Source organism: Halichoerus grypus, chromosome 5 (assembly GCF_964656455.1).
Source record: "Halichoerus grypus chromosome 5, mHalGry1.hap1.1, whole genome shotgun sequence".
Lineage (NCBI taxonomy): Eukaryota > Metazoa > Chordata > Mammalia > Carnivora > Phocidae > Halichoerus > Halichoerus grypus.
In genome coordinates, this window is record NC_135716.1 from 84,214,000 (window position 1) to 84,228,984 (window position 14,985).

Genomic DNA, 14,985 nt, shown 5'->3' on the forward strand with positions numbered 1-14,985 from the left:
TAGTGTGGCAAGTTCTTATAAGGTTAAATATACCTGACTATATTACCCAGCAATTCTGCTCCTAGGTGGGATGAAAACATATGTCCACATGAAGATTTTTACATTTTTACATGAATGTTCATAGCAGCTTTAATAAGAGCCTGAAACTAGGAACAACCCAAAAGCAACCAATGAATAGATAAACAAACGGTGGTGCAACGATACAATGAAACACTATTTAGGAAGGAAAAAAGAATTAACTATTGATATACATGATGGACGAACCTCAAAAACATTATACTGATCAAAAGAAGCCAGACACAAAAGAGTACATACAATATGATTCCATTTACATGAGACTTACTAAAGATAAAAACAGGATTAGTGGTTAACTAGGAATGGGGGTAGAACTTATGATTTATGAATAGGCTAGAAAGAGGGACACAAGGGAGCACAAGAGTGATGGAATTGTTCTACAGATGCACTTTATCATATGAAAGCTATATCTCAATAAAGTTGATTTTGTTTAAAGTCTTCACAAGGCTTTTTGTGAAACTTGACACACTAATTCCAAATTTTTTTTTATATAGAAGAACAAAGAATTAAAAATGACCTGGGTTGGCTCAGTTGGTTAAGCATCTGCCTTTGGCTCAGGTCATGATCCCAGAGTCCTGGGATGGAGCCCTGCATCAGGATCCTTGCTCAGCGGGGAGCCTGCTTCTCCCTCTCCCTCTGCCTGCTGCTCCCCCTGCTTGTGCTCTCTTGCTCTCTGTCAAATAAATAAATAAAATCTTTTTTTTAAGATGACCAGGACAATTTTTAAATAAGGAAGAGGAAAGTCATCAGATATAAAAGATATTACAAAGTTTTATTATTTAGGACAGTATGTAATTGTTGTAAGAACAGACACATAGAGCAGTGGAATATCCAGAAACAGACCCATACACACCTCACATATAACAGTAATGACTCCGCATCTCGGTGGGAAAAGACAAACCTTTCAATAAATAGTGCCACCATCATTGGTTTTCCATGTAAAAAAAATTATACCTCCATTTCATATGCCATACACAAAATCAATTCCAAGTGAATTAAAGACCTAAAGTGTGATAAGCCAAACATTTTTATATGTTAAAGAAAATATAGGACAATATCTTTATGACTTCAAAGTAGACTGAAGTCTTGAACAAGAAATATAAAAACCACAAAGAAAAAATTCATGAATTTTACTACAATTAAATTCTAAATGTCTGTAAATCAAAAGACACTCTCAAAATATAAAAAAGATAAGACACAGACTAGGATAAAACTTTTGCAATGCCTGTGACAACTGACTAATAGCCAGATTGTACAAAGAACTTACAAATATCAAATTAGGAAAAAACAGCCAAACTTATAAAAAGAAAATTCTCCAAAATAGAAATCTGAATGGCCAAGTGGCATTTTTAAAATGATTCTCAGGGGAACAGAAAATTAAAACACAATGAAATACCATTTCATAACCATCAGATTAGAAAAAACTAAATTCTGACCATATCCAGTTTTGGGGATGACATGGAGCAATAAGGTCCAAACTGGTAACCACTTAGGAAGCAATCTGACAACCACACAAGAGTCACCAAAATGTTACAAACAACTTAAAAGTTCAACAGAAGAATAGAGTAATAGAGAAATATCTGTATACTAGAATGCTATACAGCAGTTAAAATTGATGGCATGTATATGGAGAGGGTAGAATACAACACCCCAAAATATGCCACTTTGGCATATGGATGATTTTGAGCTGAAGGCAATCAAGGCCTAGCAGACTCAGGAAGAGTTGTTTGTACCTCTCCTTTAACTAAGAGAATTTAGATAGGAAACCTGTACCAGGGAGACGGCTATTACCAGAGACCACTTTTTGTATCAGAAAGACTTATCTGCATGGCATGGCAACCATTTGCTCTTCTTGTCTCCCTGTGAATTGCCTTCCTCCCCAATGAAGCCCCAGACCTGTATCTCCTTAGCTCAGGATGGTATACAAGCCTGAACTGCATGGCATGGCAACCATTTGCTCTTCTTGTCTTCCTGTGAATTGCCTTCCTCCCCAATGAAGCCCCAGACCTGTATCTCCTTAGCTCAGGATGGTATACAAGCCTGAACTGCCTGACTGCTTTTGAGTCTCATATTTTTATGGGGCTCCCAAACATATGAAATTAAATTTTTTTCCTGTTACCCTGTCTTATGCCAATTTAATTATTAGGGCAGCCAAAGAACATAGAAGGGAAGAAGGGAAAAGTTTTCTGCTTCTACTTGATTATATATATATATGCATATATATTTATATTTATATGCATTTATATTTATATATATACACACACACATACATATATATATATCTCAATATGAACAAGTTCCCAAAATAGAATATTTAGTAAAATAGTTGTAAAACATGTGTATATAGTGTGATACCATTTACTTAGCTTTACAACATACACAATAATCCCATACATTGTTTGTAGTTATTAACTACATAATTGGTAAATTATAATTTATTAATTTATTTATAATTTATAAATCCTTATGGAAATGTTAAACACCAAATTCAGGATAGTGGTTACCTCTGGAGAGAGTGGTGATGGGTACTGAGGAGGGCACTTATTAAGATGAGCACTGGGTATTATATGAATCACTAAATTCTACTCCTGAAACTAACATTACACTGTATATTAACTAACTAGAATTCAAATAAAAACTTGAAACAAAAAAGAAGGAAGGAAGGAAAAACTTCTTTCAAAAAAAAGAATAAACAAGGCCAACAGTGTTCTTTTTCTTAAGATTCATTGATTGATTGATTGATTTGAGAGGGAGAGAAAGAATCCACAAGCAGACTCCCTGTTGAGTGCAGAACGCTACATGGGGCTTGATCCCAGGATCCTGAGACCATAACCTGAGTGGAAACCAAGAGTCAGCCACTTAACTGACTGAGCCACCCAGGTGCCCCATTAAGCAAAAAGATGTTTATTATATTATTCCCTACACTTATTTGTAAACCTCAAATTATTTCACAAGAAAAAGGAGGACACAAAGATCCAAGTTAGAATGCCCATCAAGGACTGCTCAAGGGAGAAAGTACTCTACCAAGCTAGTCCCTGGACTATCTGGTCCAGCATGTCCCAGTTGCTGAAATGTATGTATCAGTACATCAGTACCTGATGATAGTCATCATCTGAATCACACAACCAACTGTCTGGCTCAACTTGAAACTCACCAAGGAGCCTTGTAATTTTTGGCTTCCTATAATTTTCCCAAAAAGAAAAGGCATTCACTAACCATTCACTAACATAGATACCTAGTGTTTCTGGCAGTGCATTTCTGACTTTCTGACTCTCTCTTGGCATTCTGGTTTTCTTACTTCAGTCCCTGGTGAGTCTAGTTACAAAGAAACAGCTTTCGTGAGTCTAATCAACTCTATGACAGTAGTGCAACCTATCTGAGTCTACAAGGATGATGACCAAACCCTGACCCCTTTTCCAGGCAACAGCCCAAACTTATTCTTTGCCTCTTCCAAATTTTGAGAGCTCTGGAGAAAGAAAAAAAAAAAATTATTCTAGTAAGAGAAACCAAAGAAATTTCATATAAATGCCTAGTTGTATAGCTAAGCCCATTTTTCATGTGTTTCTCTTCTCTTTGTTATGACTACAGAATCTAAAGGTAGAAGCAGAAGGTCATTGTTTTAGGCAGGATCTTATAGGGTCTCAATTCCTTGTCCAGAGTCTGGATCTCACTTTTGAAGGTGAAGAAAATCGACTATTTTTCTGTACACTCAGATGTAACCAAACTCTGAAAGACAGAGTCATAGTAAGCAAAGTCTTAAGGATCTAATTTACTAACTACAAAATACATGAGCATTGGGAACAGGAACCAGTTGTCTACTATGGGGTATTCCCTTCCAATGGATAGATTCATTTAAGAGATATCAGAGGTTGTTAAATGAGCTTTAGAGCAAAAGAGTTTTATTCTCAAAATGTTCCTCTATCATGCTATGATAACCTGACAATTTTAACAATTTGTCCTAAAAGGGAAAGAGAGTATGAAACTAACGTCTTTATTGAGTACCATGTGAGTGGGGAATATTAAATTATGTGTTTTATATATATTATTTAATATATTATTCATTGCTTAGTTTCATTCTCATAACAACCCTGTGACAAGAGGTGTTTTTATATTCATTTTATTGAAGAGGAAAAGAAGACTCAGAAAGGTTAGGTGACTTCCTTACATTAGTAGAGCCAGGTGGAGACCCAGATCTGTCTGACACTCAAAAACATGAGTTGCTACCAGAAAGGTCTTCCACTCTAGTAATATTTCTCTTTAAACAACTACAGTTAACCCTTAAACAAGATGCAGGTTAGGCGTGCTGACCTCTCCCCTCCATGCACAACTGAAAACCCGCATGTAACTTCTGACTCCTCCAAAAATTTTATTACTAACAGCCTACTGCTGACTGCAAGCCTTACCAATAATATAAACATTCAAATAACACCTACTTTGTATGTTATATGTATAATATACCATATTCTTACAATCAAGTAAGCTAGAGAAAATGTTAAGAAAATCGTAAAGAAGAGAAAATACATTTACAGTACTGTGCTGTATTTATCCAAAAAAATCCACACGTAAGTGGAGCTGTGCAGTTCAAACCCATGTTGTTCAAGGGCCATCTGTACAATCGAACACCTAAAACCAGAGCAGCACACTCTTCTTGGGCACTGCTGGAGACACATCAACTAATATTCCTCTGACTCTCCTTTCCTACCCTCAATGCAAGGATACTTAATGTCCTTGAGGGACACTTGAGAAATACCCTAGTTCATTAGCAACACACTTAAGAACAATTTCCAAGGGAGGATCCCTGCTGCAGAGAACTCACGTCCTCACATTTTATCTATCTCATCACATTTAATGGTCCTCATTAGCTTCAATTCCAAGGGGTGGCATTTCTGACCTAGTCCTCCTTAGTGCTTGCCTCGTTTGAAGTTCACTGTGGACTAATTAAAAACAACCACCCACAGTCTTGCACTCTTTAAAAGACAAAGATCCTATATCCACTGCCCCCAACAGCCAGAATTCCCTGTCTCCGGCCTGCCCCACTACCTATTCCTGTGCTCTCCAACTCCCCCACCCTGTGTGCTCTACCCCATGGATGAAAGATCCCTGAGCAGCCCTCCCAGCTGCTGCTTGGTCCTTATCTACAAAGCCTGAGCATTCCAGGTGTTGAAGATCTTAAATCAGCAGGCACTCTGAGGCACATAGCTGGGACAATCTGCTATGCAATATTGCCAGACTTCACAGCAAAGAAGGGGACTCCGTGTGCAGAGATAGGGAGGAAATAGTATGTTCAGGGACCAAAAAGAAGGTGTCTCTGGCTGAAGCATGTAGGTCCAAGAAAGAGTATTGGGAACTGTGGCTAGAAAATCAAGTTGGAGACAAGCTCTCAAGGGCTCTAAAAGGAGTTGACATAAGCAGAAAAGCCAGTGAAGGACATCGATAAAGATGAATCAAAGTAGGAAGACAAGCACAAAAAAAGGGGTGTTCCAGAAACCAAAATGAGAATTCCAGTTAAGTAATGGGCATGAACATAAAATGTAGTTAATAAAGTTATAATAAACAAAACCGTAGGGTATTGGTAGAAAAGTACACATCAACATAACTGAATAGTCCAGTATCATATCCTGATATACATATTTTTTAACTGATATGTGGAGTATCAGCTACACAGTCAATATAAGTGTCTGGGCCACAGGAATCAACCAGTAAATGTCAGTGGCTATCCTTATTACTATTTGTTGCTACAGTAGTTGTAATTATTAAAAATCAGTATGGAAAGGAAAGATTCCTTCAAAAAGTTCAGTGGTAAAGAGGAGAAGAGCAGGAAAGAAGCAGGCTTTACAAAGAAGGAAATTAAACTATATGCTGGAAACATATGAGACACTAAATAAAAAAAGTTATGAGTGAATAATATTGATAAGCCAAGGGGAAGGAGATTGTGAGACAGTCGGTACCAGAGAAAGGGAAGTTCACTGCTGGCTGGAGGACCAAGAAGAAATGACAAAATGCAATCAAGAGCACATAGAGAGAAATCAGCCCTGAAAAGGAATTAGTGTACCTCACACTCTTGAGGTAAAAATGAGAGAAAATATCACTAAGTCAGTGTTTCTAAAAAGGGATCCTTTGGACGAGCTGCATCAGAATCAGCTGAGGTAATTATTTAAAAAGCAAATTCTTGGACTCCACCCCATACCCACTGAATCCAAACTTCTAGGAGATGGGGCCCAGCAACCTGTATTTGAATGCCCTATGATCCAGTGGCTTCCTTAGAGAAAAATGGAATTTAGGAGACTTCACATCCATTGGCCCCTATGGAGAAAACAAAACTGACCCCTTGCCCAGCCACAATTATGACTAAGCCCACCGGTCCCACAGTCAGAGAGGAAAAATCTTCTTTATGCCCTCAGATAAGCTAAAAATAAGGAAGAAGCTTCTACCTAGAATTAGTCTCCCCAAATCAATGAAGCCTTGAGCCCTTTCCTGTAAATTACTGTCTCTCTAACATAAAAAGCTTTCTCCCTGACATCTGCAATACTAACTTCTACAAGTATGATAATCATGTGGAAGAACTGCTGTTTTACCCACGTGAACACACTAACTGTAACCTTGGTAACCTTGTGGCTTTTTTCCCTTTAAATATCTACGGTGTCATTTATTCAAGGAAACATTCTTCTTGAAACTGGGCTCCTAATGTTTTTTCAATTATTCCACCACCTTAATAAAGGAGAAGTGAAGTAATCTCCTAAAAGGAAGATGGGAAGGGACGGAGGCTTGAAAAAGGCAGAAAAGGTGTGATACACCTGTTGAGGGTCTGAGAAAGGGCACCAACTAGGAATCAGAAAAGAGACTGCCAGGAAGTCTTCAGAGCCTAGATAAGGCTGCACATCATAAATGTGCAGAGAGAAGCTAACCCAACACCCAACAACCTGGCAGAAGCAGCAAAGAAAATGAAGGTAGGTTAACCACAGGTTTGGAATTGGCAGGGCAGGTGCAAGGAAAAGTGAAGGGTTCAAGGACACTTAATGATCCTTAGTGAAGGGTACAGGTATGGGAGGACAGGAAAGACACCTGTAGGACCTCCCTTGGGCCCAAACTGTATGTGTGTGAAGAGAGGGATAAAGTTACAGGCAAATTTTCTTCTATATTCCAATTACAGTAGTAAGGATGGGCTTACTAGTAGCAGCAACTTTTTGGGTAAAGGTAAATAACAATATGGAATATACTAGAAGCTATGCATCAATGTGAGGTTACTTATCCCTTTTTTACCTCACAGCTCTTTGGAGCAGAGATCCTTAAACCAAGGTGTGCAAACTGAGATCTTTATAAGTTGTCATGAGGCCAAGGACACACAATCTACCCACGATATAGTTCAGATTCAAATTCAAGTGTGACTGACTGCAAAACTTGTTCTCAATCCATCCACTAGCCTACTGACCTCACCAGGAACAGCTAGGCTCCACTTCATAGGATAAAGGGAAACCAGATTTCCGGTAGAACAAGGGGTTGCAGGGAGTATTTTAAGAAAGAATTAAGAATATTGGGACTTTTTTGGCAACGGAACTGAAGAAAATGAGAGAAGCATAATGTGGGAGAATTAGCAGGGAGAGGAAAGCAAATAACAGGCAGTAAGCAGCTGTTAATAATAAATGTATCAGACTGTGGGCTGAAGGAGTGTGTGCATGGGGAGGTAGGGGTGGAAAGAAGGAAGTGAGAGGAAGAAAATGAGCTCAGATCACTCGCCATTGTTATGTGAGACATCTCTCAAAGGAGGTGGAGGCCCTATCTAGATAAGAAGAGTCCTCATGACTGGCAGAACGAGGTCACTCTTATTGCACCCTTAATCCAAGCCTTTCCTTCTGCCCACTTTGGGGAGCGGCCTGGGTGATTTGGTTTGCTCCTCTTTGCGATGCTTTCCCATTGCTCTGAATAATTCCAATGCCCTATAACATGACTGCGGTCCACAGTTTCAAAAGTGTGATTATGGGATCCAGGCTGGATATGAAAGAAAGCAAGAGCGAGACTGATAGACTGAAAAAATAGGGACGGGATAAAGAACAGGTTTATTTCAAAGTGCATACCCTCCCAACCAGCAGCTATAGTCCTGCTGTTATTCCGTAAAGGAATCTGCACATGTAAGAAAATAATAATACCTAACATTTATGTAAAACTTACTATATGCTAAATGCTAAACTACTATATATAACCTTCTGATTACCCTACAACCCACGGGAGAGAATTCCATATTCCCATTTTACTGATGAGCACAGTGAGGCACAGATTTTAAGTAGTTTGCTATGGTCACAATAGCTAGCATTTAAACCCTCACAGTGTGACTCTAAAGTTTTGTTTTGTCTTAATCCAAGGCACCAAAGATGGCTGTGAAATATGTCCCCTGTCCAGAGGTGCCCACAGGGAGTTAAGTCCGAGAAACCCAGTCCACATCCACTTAACAATTCATGCATCCTGAGGACAAAGCTTCATCCACCTGAGAACTTTACTCTTTGCCCAGGCCCCTCCGTTTGTCAAGCTGTGTATTCAGAGGACTAGGTCCATGCGAAGAGGAAGCCTTTCTAATGCACACAAGGGCACCATAGAGTCTAGTCCACCGTAGAGTCTACTAGGGTAGTAGTCCCACCCTAGCCACAGAGCTGTACAGACTGTTCTGTGTGGGAAGATATTGACAAGGGTGTTTAATGCAGCACTCTTTGTAGTGATGAATTTGGAAAATGGATAAATTGCACTACATTCTTACATTGGGATACTATGGAGCACTTAGAAGAAACGGACTATTTGTTATGTACATGTAGATTTTCTCTTTTTAAGATTTTATTTATTTATTTGTCAGAGAGAGAGAAAGAGCACAAGCAGGGGGAGCGGCAGGCAGAGGCACAGGGAGAAGCAGGCTCCCCACTGAGCAGGGAGCTGGCTGTGGGGCTCGATCCCAGGACCCTGGGATCATGACCTGAGCCGAAGGCAGACGCTTAACTGACTGAGCCACCAGGTGTCCCAGTACATGTAGATTTTCAAACATAACACTGAGTGAAAATCAAGTTGCAAATTATGTACAGGAACAAAAAACAAGATTACTTTTTTTTTAAGATATTCTTTATTTATTTAACAGAGAGGGAGCACAAGCAGAGGGAGTGGCACAGGGAGAGGGAGAAGCAGGCTTCCCCCTGAGCAGGGAGCCCGACGCAGCGCTGGATCCCAGGACCCTGGGATCATGACCTGAGCCAAAGGCAGATGCCCAACCGACTGGGCCACCCAGGCGCCCCAATATTATATTTTATATACACAAACATACACATTCACCAAATTCATGATGGTGGCTGCTTCTGATGAGAGGGGAGATTAGAATCTGGGGGAAGAGCACAGGAAAGAGACTTAAATGTACCTTTAATGTTTTATTCACTTGAATAAGACTTGAAACAAATATGACAAAAATGCTTATTAGTATTAATTCTGGGAGGCAGGCATGCAATTACTCAAAATAAAAATACAGATTATTTTTTAAGAACAGACTTAGTGGGAACCTGGGAGTCACAGAGTTAGAAAGCTGTGCTGTGAGATCAATAATTGGAATTTCATGGGGCATCTGAGTGGCTCAGTCAGTTAAGCATCCAACTCTTGGTCTCAGCTCAGGTCTTGATCTCAGGGTTGTGAGTTCAAGCCCTGCGCTGGGCTCCACACTAGGCATGGAGCCTACTTAAAAAAATAATAATAATAATTGAAATTTCAGGGTTCATGGCTTCAGAGGTGGAACAATCGTGGGTGGCAGCAAGGTGTGGGGTGCGGCTATTTGGGTGGCTGACGCAGAGTGGAGGTGGGAATCAATGGGGTATAAGAAATGAAGGATCCAGATGTGTCATCAACATGGTTGTTGAAGTTTTCCAGAATGATGACAAAAGCCAGGGTGGAAAGAGACAGGTGCCAAAGTTCTCATTGAATATGGTTATAGGGCAAGGAGATTACTTGAGCTAAAAATGAGGATGGTAAGAGGGTGGAGTGTATGTGCGTCAGTGGAGGAGTGGCTGTTGAAAGAAGACACACGGTGCGCAGAAAGCATGCTTACCCCATCTCCAGGCCATACACAGTGCAGGGAGAAGGAGTGCCCTATACAGGAACTGCTGGAAAGCAACATCATTCAGGAACAGCCTAGTTTTAGTTAGGTGAGGAGATAGTTACCTCAGAAATCCCACTGAAATTCTAATGGTATAATTCCATGATCCAAAACTATGGGTTCAATCAAAGAGCAATGGCAGGTTTTACTGGCAAACAAATAAGCAAAGAACTGGGGATGCTGTGTATTGGAAATAAAGCCACCAAGAACACCAAGGAGGAGGGAATGCTGAAGGAAATCACCAAAAAGCCAAAGGCCAGACAATCAGTGAAACTGTCAGGAAATCGGGTCAGCACTGAATGAGTGAAAGGACCTGAGGGAGCAGGCAGAGAGATTCCAGAACATTGTAGGTGAAGAGGTGACTGGTTCGATGATGACTGTGACTCTGGAAACAGCTCTGCAGATGTATCAAGGAATGAATGGAGAGAGGGGCCTACCCAGAAGAAACTTGAGGGTTAGAGTCCAGAATGGCCCCATGTGATGGGGAAAAACCAATATATGAGACTTAAATCCTCTTAGAGATAGAATCAGAAAAGTGACTAGACCAGAGTGTTGAAGAAGAAGACAGGCAAGAGCCCAGGAGGGGGACAGGGCTCACTGGACACACACGAACTCCCCCTCAGACCATTTTCAGGCTAAGGCAAACTCAGGGGCTGAGTTTCTGCAACACTCATGCCAAGACATGCCTTCTACTCCACAGCACCAAAGCAACTCTCTACAGGGCTCGCAGGCACTGTGGGGACAGTAAGACAGGGAGGCACATGTCCTCTCAGCTCCAGCATGCCCACATTTACCGAGTGGACTGTTCACTGATACCGGACATACTCATTTACAGAGACTCCTTTATCTACGGGCAGTATAGAATGTGCTATAAAGAGAGGTGGCCACCCTGATCAAGGCCTTATTCAGAAATACATCGATCCCTTTCTTTTTTTTATTATTATTATGTTCAGTTAGCCAACATATAGTGCATGATTAGTTTTTGATGTCATGTTCAACGATTCATCAGTTGCGTATAACACCCAGTGCTCATCACCACACATGCCCTCCATCGGTCCCTTTCTGGGGAAAAAAAAAAAAATCACCATCCCTCACACTCAGTCTGGGGCAAGGGAGAGCTGAGCCTCACATGCTATATCCTACTCTTTATTTTTTCTCCAAACTCCCCTCCATCTGGGTTCAGGCAATCTTTTTCCCATTCTGGATGGAAGTGTCCCATAGCATCTTCTCACAGACTTTTGTGTCTCACACCTGCTAATTGCCTTTGGCATTTAGAAGAGAAGAATGCTGGTGTCTGCACCCTCAGTTCCCTTAGTTTGGACTAAGGGGCCCCTAGAGGACACCTGTAGGAAGCCCAGAGGGCCTGGGAGAGACCTCATCAACACTGCACAGATCTGCCACAGTTGTTTCTATAGCTCTAAAATGTTTCACCTCCAAGTATCTCAAAATTCAGCAAAAGAAAATCACTCTAAAGTGTAAAATAATTGGTTATCAAATCCACCATTGCTGTTTGTTGGAGGAGGTGGTAAGAATACTGAGTACCCGAAATGGTGGGGCACAGGGACCCAGGGGTGAAAAGGAACTTTTTTTGGGTAACCAGTGTGGTAAAATCTCCAAACCCTCCTGTCCACCACGACTCTTGGAATGAAACATCCAATTATGTTCACTGAGGCAGAGAGCCATAGTGAAGAAAGAGAGGATGGGAATGTAAAGGAGGGCTTTGACAAGGCACCAACCACCACGATCATAATTGGCCTGGCTTCAAACACAGCTGCTTTCTCCTCCTACAAAGCAAAAACAGGGTAGAAGCAGAGTTCTTTTAGATTTCTGCGCACCCCGGCATATAGAGAGCTAAGTGGTAATATTTCCTTCGTTGTGTCAGGGAATTCGTGTGCACGTTCTACCCAAAATAATCCCATCCAGACCTGGTGCTCTCCCTGGCCACTGCCTCTCCTGTAGAAACTCAGTCCTCACTCAACAAATTCCGACGTCCCTTCACTACCACACCCTTGGTCACATCTTGTAAAGATCATTCCCTGATGAAATGTGGCTGCCTGTTTCAGATCAGCAGCTCAAAATGGCAATAGATCACATATTAGCTTAAATGCTCAGTGAATATTAATAGCTAACAATACCTATCCCTTGTTGAGCATTTACTATGTGCTAGCACTGCTCTAAGAACTTAATCACAATAATTCTGTGAGGTATTATTCTTGCTCGTATTTTGTGGATGAGAAAACAGAGCCACAAAGAGGTTAAAGCAGATTTTCCAAAGACACACAGCGAGTAAGTGGCAGAAGCAAGATCTGAGCCCAGGCAACCTAACATAAGCCAATACTATTATTAAACCACTATGTAATTCTGGCCCTTGAAGAGATCAGAATAATTAATATCATGGTTAGAAAGATGTGATTTACGATTTGCCACTGGCCCCGCTTCCCAGTGAATTCTAACTTCTTTTCCCTCAATGTTTACATTTGATGCTTTCAGCCTTCGCATCTAAAATGCAACAGGGTGCGTTGTTATCTTATCATACTGGAGTGTGAAACAAGGTCTCAGTGGGACTACAGCCCGTGTCCAGTTCAGGGGCAGTCAGGTTCTGTGTTCATGTCTACATCAAGGCTGACTCCAAGTTCCCAACTGTGCAGACCACACAGATGGTGTTAGCACTAAGAGAATTCAAGTATCCAGAAGGCAGAGCAAGGTTTGAGAAACAGATATTTAGTTTAGAGTGTTCATTCAGTCAACAATTATTTTTAGAGCCTTTAGTAGCTGATACTGTGCTGCATCCTGAGGATACGAAAGGGAGCCGGACGGAGTCCCTGTCGTGGCAGCATTCATTAGAGGACACTCTAGAGGAGACTGAGAATAAACAAGCAAAGAATAAGAAACAGGACACCATGACAAAATAACCAATGGGACCTCTTTTATATGGGGCATTCAAGAATGTAGTAAATTTAAGATGCTCAAAGAGAAGCAGGTGGATATAGAGGTCCTAATGACATGTTGTCCTTAAGGCCTTTAGACCAGCTTCCCAGGAACTTCTGTATTTAAGAATAGTTTATGATGCTGTAATACAAACTTCTTGACCTGGTGCTCCAAGCCCTGCTCCAGCCCCGCCCTGCCTATCTACCATCTTCCCACAGCACTCCCAAACACACCCTCTCTGTTCTATTCAGGCTCATCTCTCGTTGCCCCACAACACCCCAAGTTCACCCCCACCCTGTTCTCTCCCCTACACATCTTAATTCTACCCATTCTTCAATACCAGGCTTCCTCATTCTTATCCACTACAGGCTTACCAAGCTCCGCTCTCCTCCAAACTACTAGTTCTCAATTAATTACCTAAATACAGCTTTCTGTCCTTCACTGCTGTTCCACAAGCACCATAACCCAGGACTTTAACACCAGGTAACACAGTATCCTCCCAGCAAATGTGGGCAGGAAGGAGACACAGCACATGTCCTGAGTTCTCAGGGCCAGAGGCTGAGACAGGTGACTCAGGCTCAGAGAGGCAGTTCAAAGGGACCAAGCAGAATGCCCAAGGAGCACAATTTCCAAGGAGGAGGACACAGAGTCTCCAATCAAGTGGACAGATCTCAACAACTGTGAATACGGGTGATAAAGAGACAGTTCTAGAGGGGCACTAAGTAAGGGGCATCTAATCAAAGCCTAGGACTAGAGGACAAAGCATAAGCCTGGTCTCAAAGACTGGTCCAACACAGTGTAGAGGGAATGCAGAGTCATGACCTAGAGATAACCAGGGAGGGGCACCGTGTGTCAGCTGGCAGCAAAAGGAATATGGGGAGATTCCGGGAATGGGTGACCAAGTTTGAGAACGAACTCAATTCCAAGGTGTAAGTAGAGATCACCAGTGGACTTGTTTGGGGGGAAGCAGGGAAATCAGATGAAAGAGAGGAAATGAAGACCAAAAATGTTTATGGATAGATTATTAGTCCCTTAGGTGCAGGGGCCATGCCTCATTTCTAGCCTCCACGGCACTCAAATAAATATTTACTGATTATGTAAAAGAGAAAGATCACAGGCAGTTTTGGTATTACCCAACGGGTGGAAATATGCCAAGCTGACCTGAGTCATCACTTAAGCAGGCTGTGTATCGTGCAGCTTTACAAGAAGGCGCCATCACCTTGGCAAACACAGAGTAGTAATGTGATCTGGTACATCAACACAGGGCTAGGAATGAGGCGGTAAAGCTACACCAACTTGCCAGTAACCCCCCATAAGACCTTAAACAATTCATTTCACTTCTCTGAGTCTCAGTTACCTCATTTATAAAAGGGTACATAATGTAACTGCTGCAAATTTTTCATAGTCTCTAGAACACCCTTCCCCTAGATTTCTGCCTGGCTAACTTCATTTCTTTTGAATCTTTGCTCAAGTGCTCGCTTCGGCAGCACATACACTAAAATTGAATCTTTGCTCAAATTTTGCTTTCCTCATGAGGCCTATTAGCCACCCTCTTCAATACTGCAAACTGCCCATCCCAAAAACCCCACCCCCACACACTCAGGTTTACACTTCTCTTTTTCATAACACTTCCAACAAACTATATAACTTATTTACTTATTTTCTTTATTGCTGCCTGCTAGAATGTAAGCTCCATGAGGGCAAGAATCTTTGTTCTAGCTCACTGATGTACCTCAAGTCTTTGAATAGCATCTGGAACACAGTAGGCATCCAATAAATATTTATTGAATGATTACATGAATGAATCCAATAAAGACCAAAATCTTGTGAAAGAAAAAGACCAGAAAAATAAATCATTTATATTCTCT

General features: G+C 41.2%; 1 long non-coding RNA gene across 3 annotated transcripts in view; it reads right to left on the reverse strand.

Moving 5' to 3' along the window:
- LOC118552378 (uncharacterized) overlaps positions 1–14,985 on the reverse strand; it is a 604,572-nt gene that overhangs the window by 315,025 nt on the left and 274,562 nt on the right. The window lies entirely within an intron of this gene.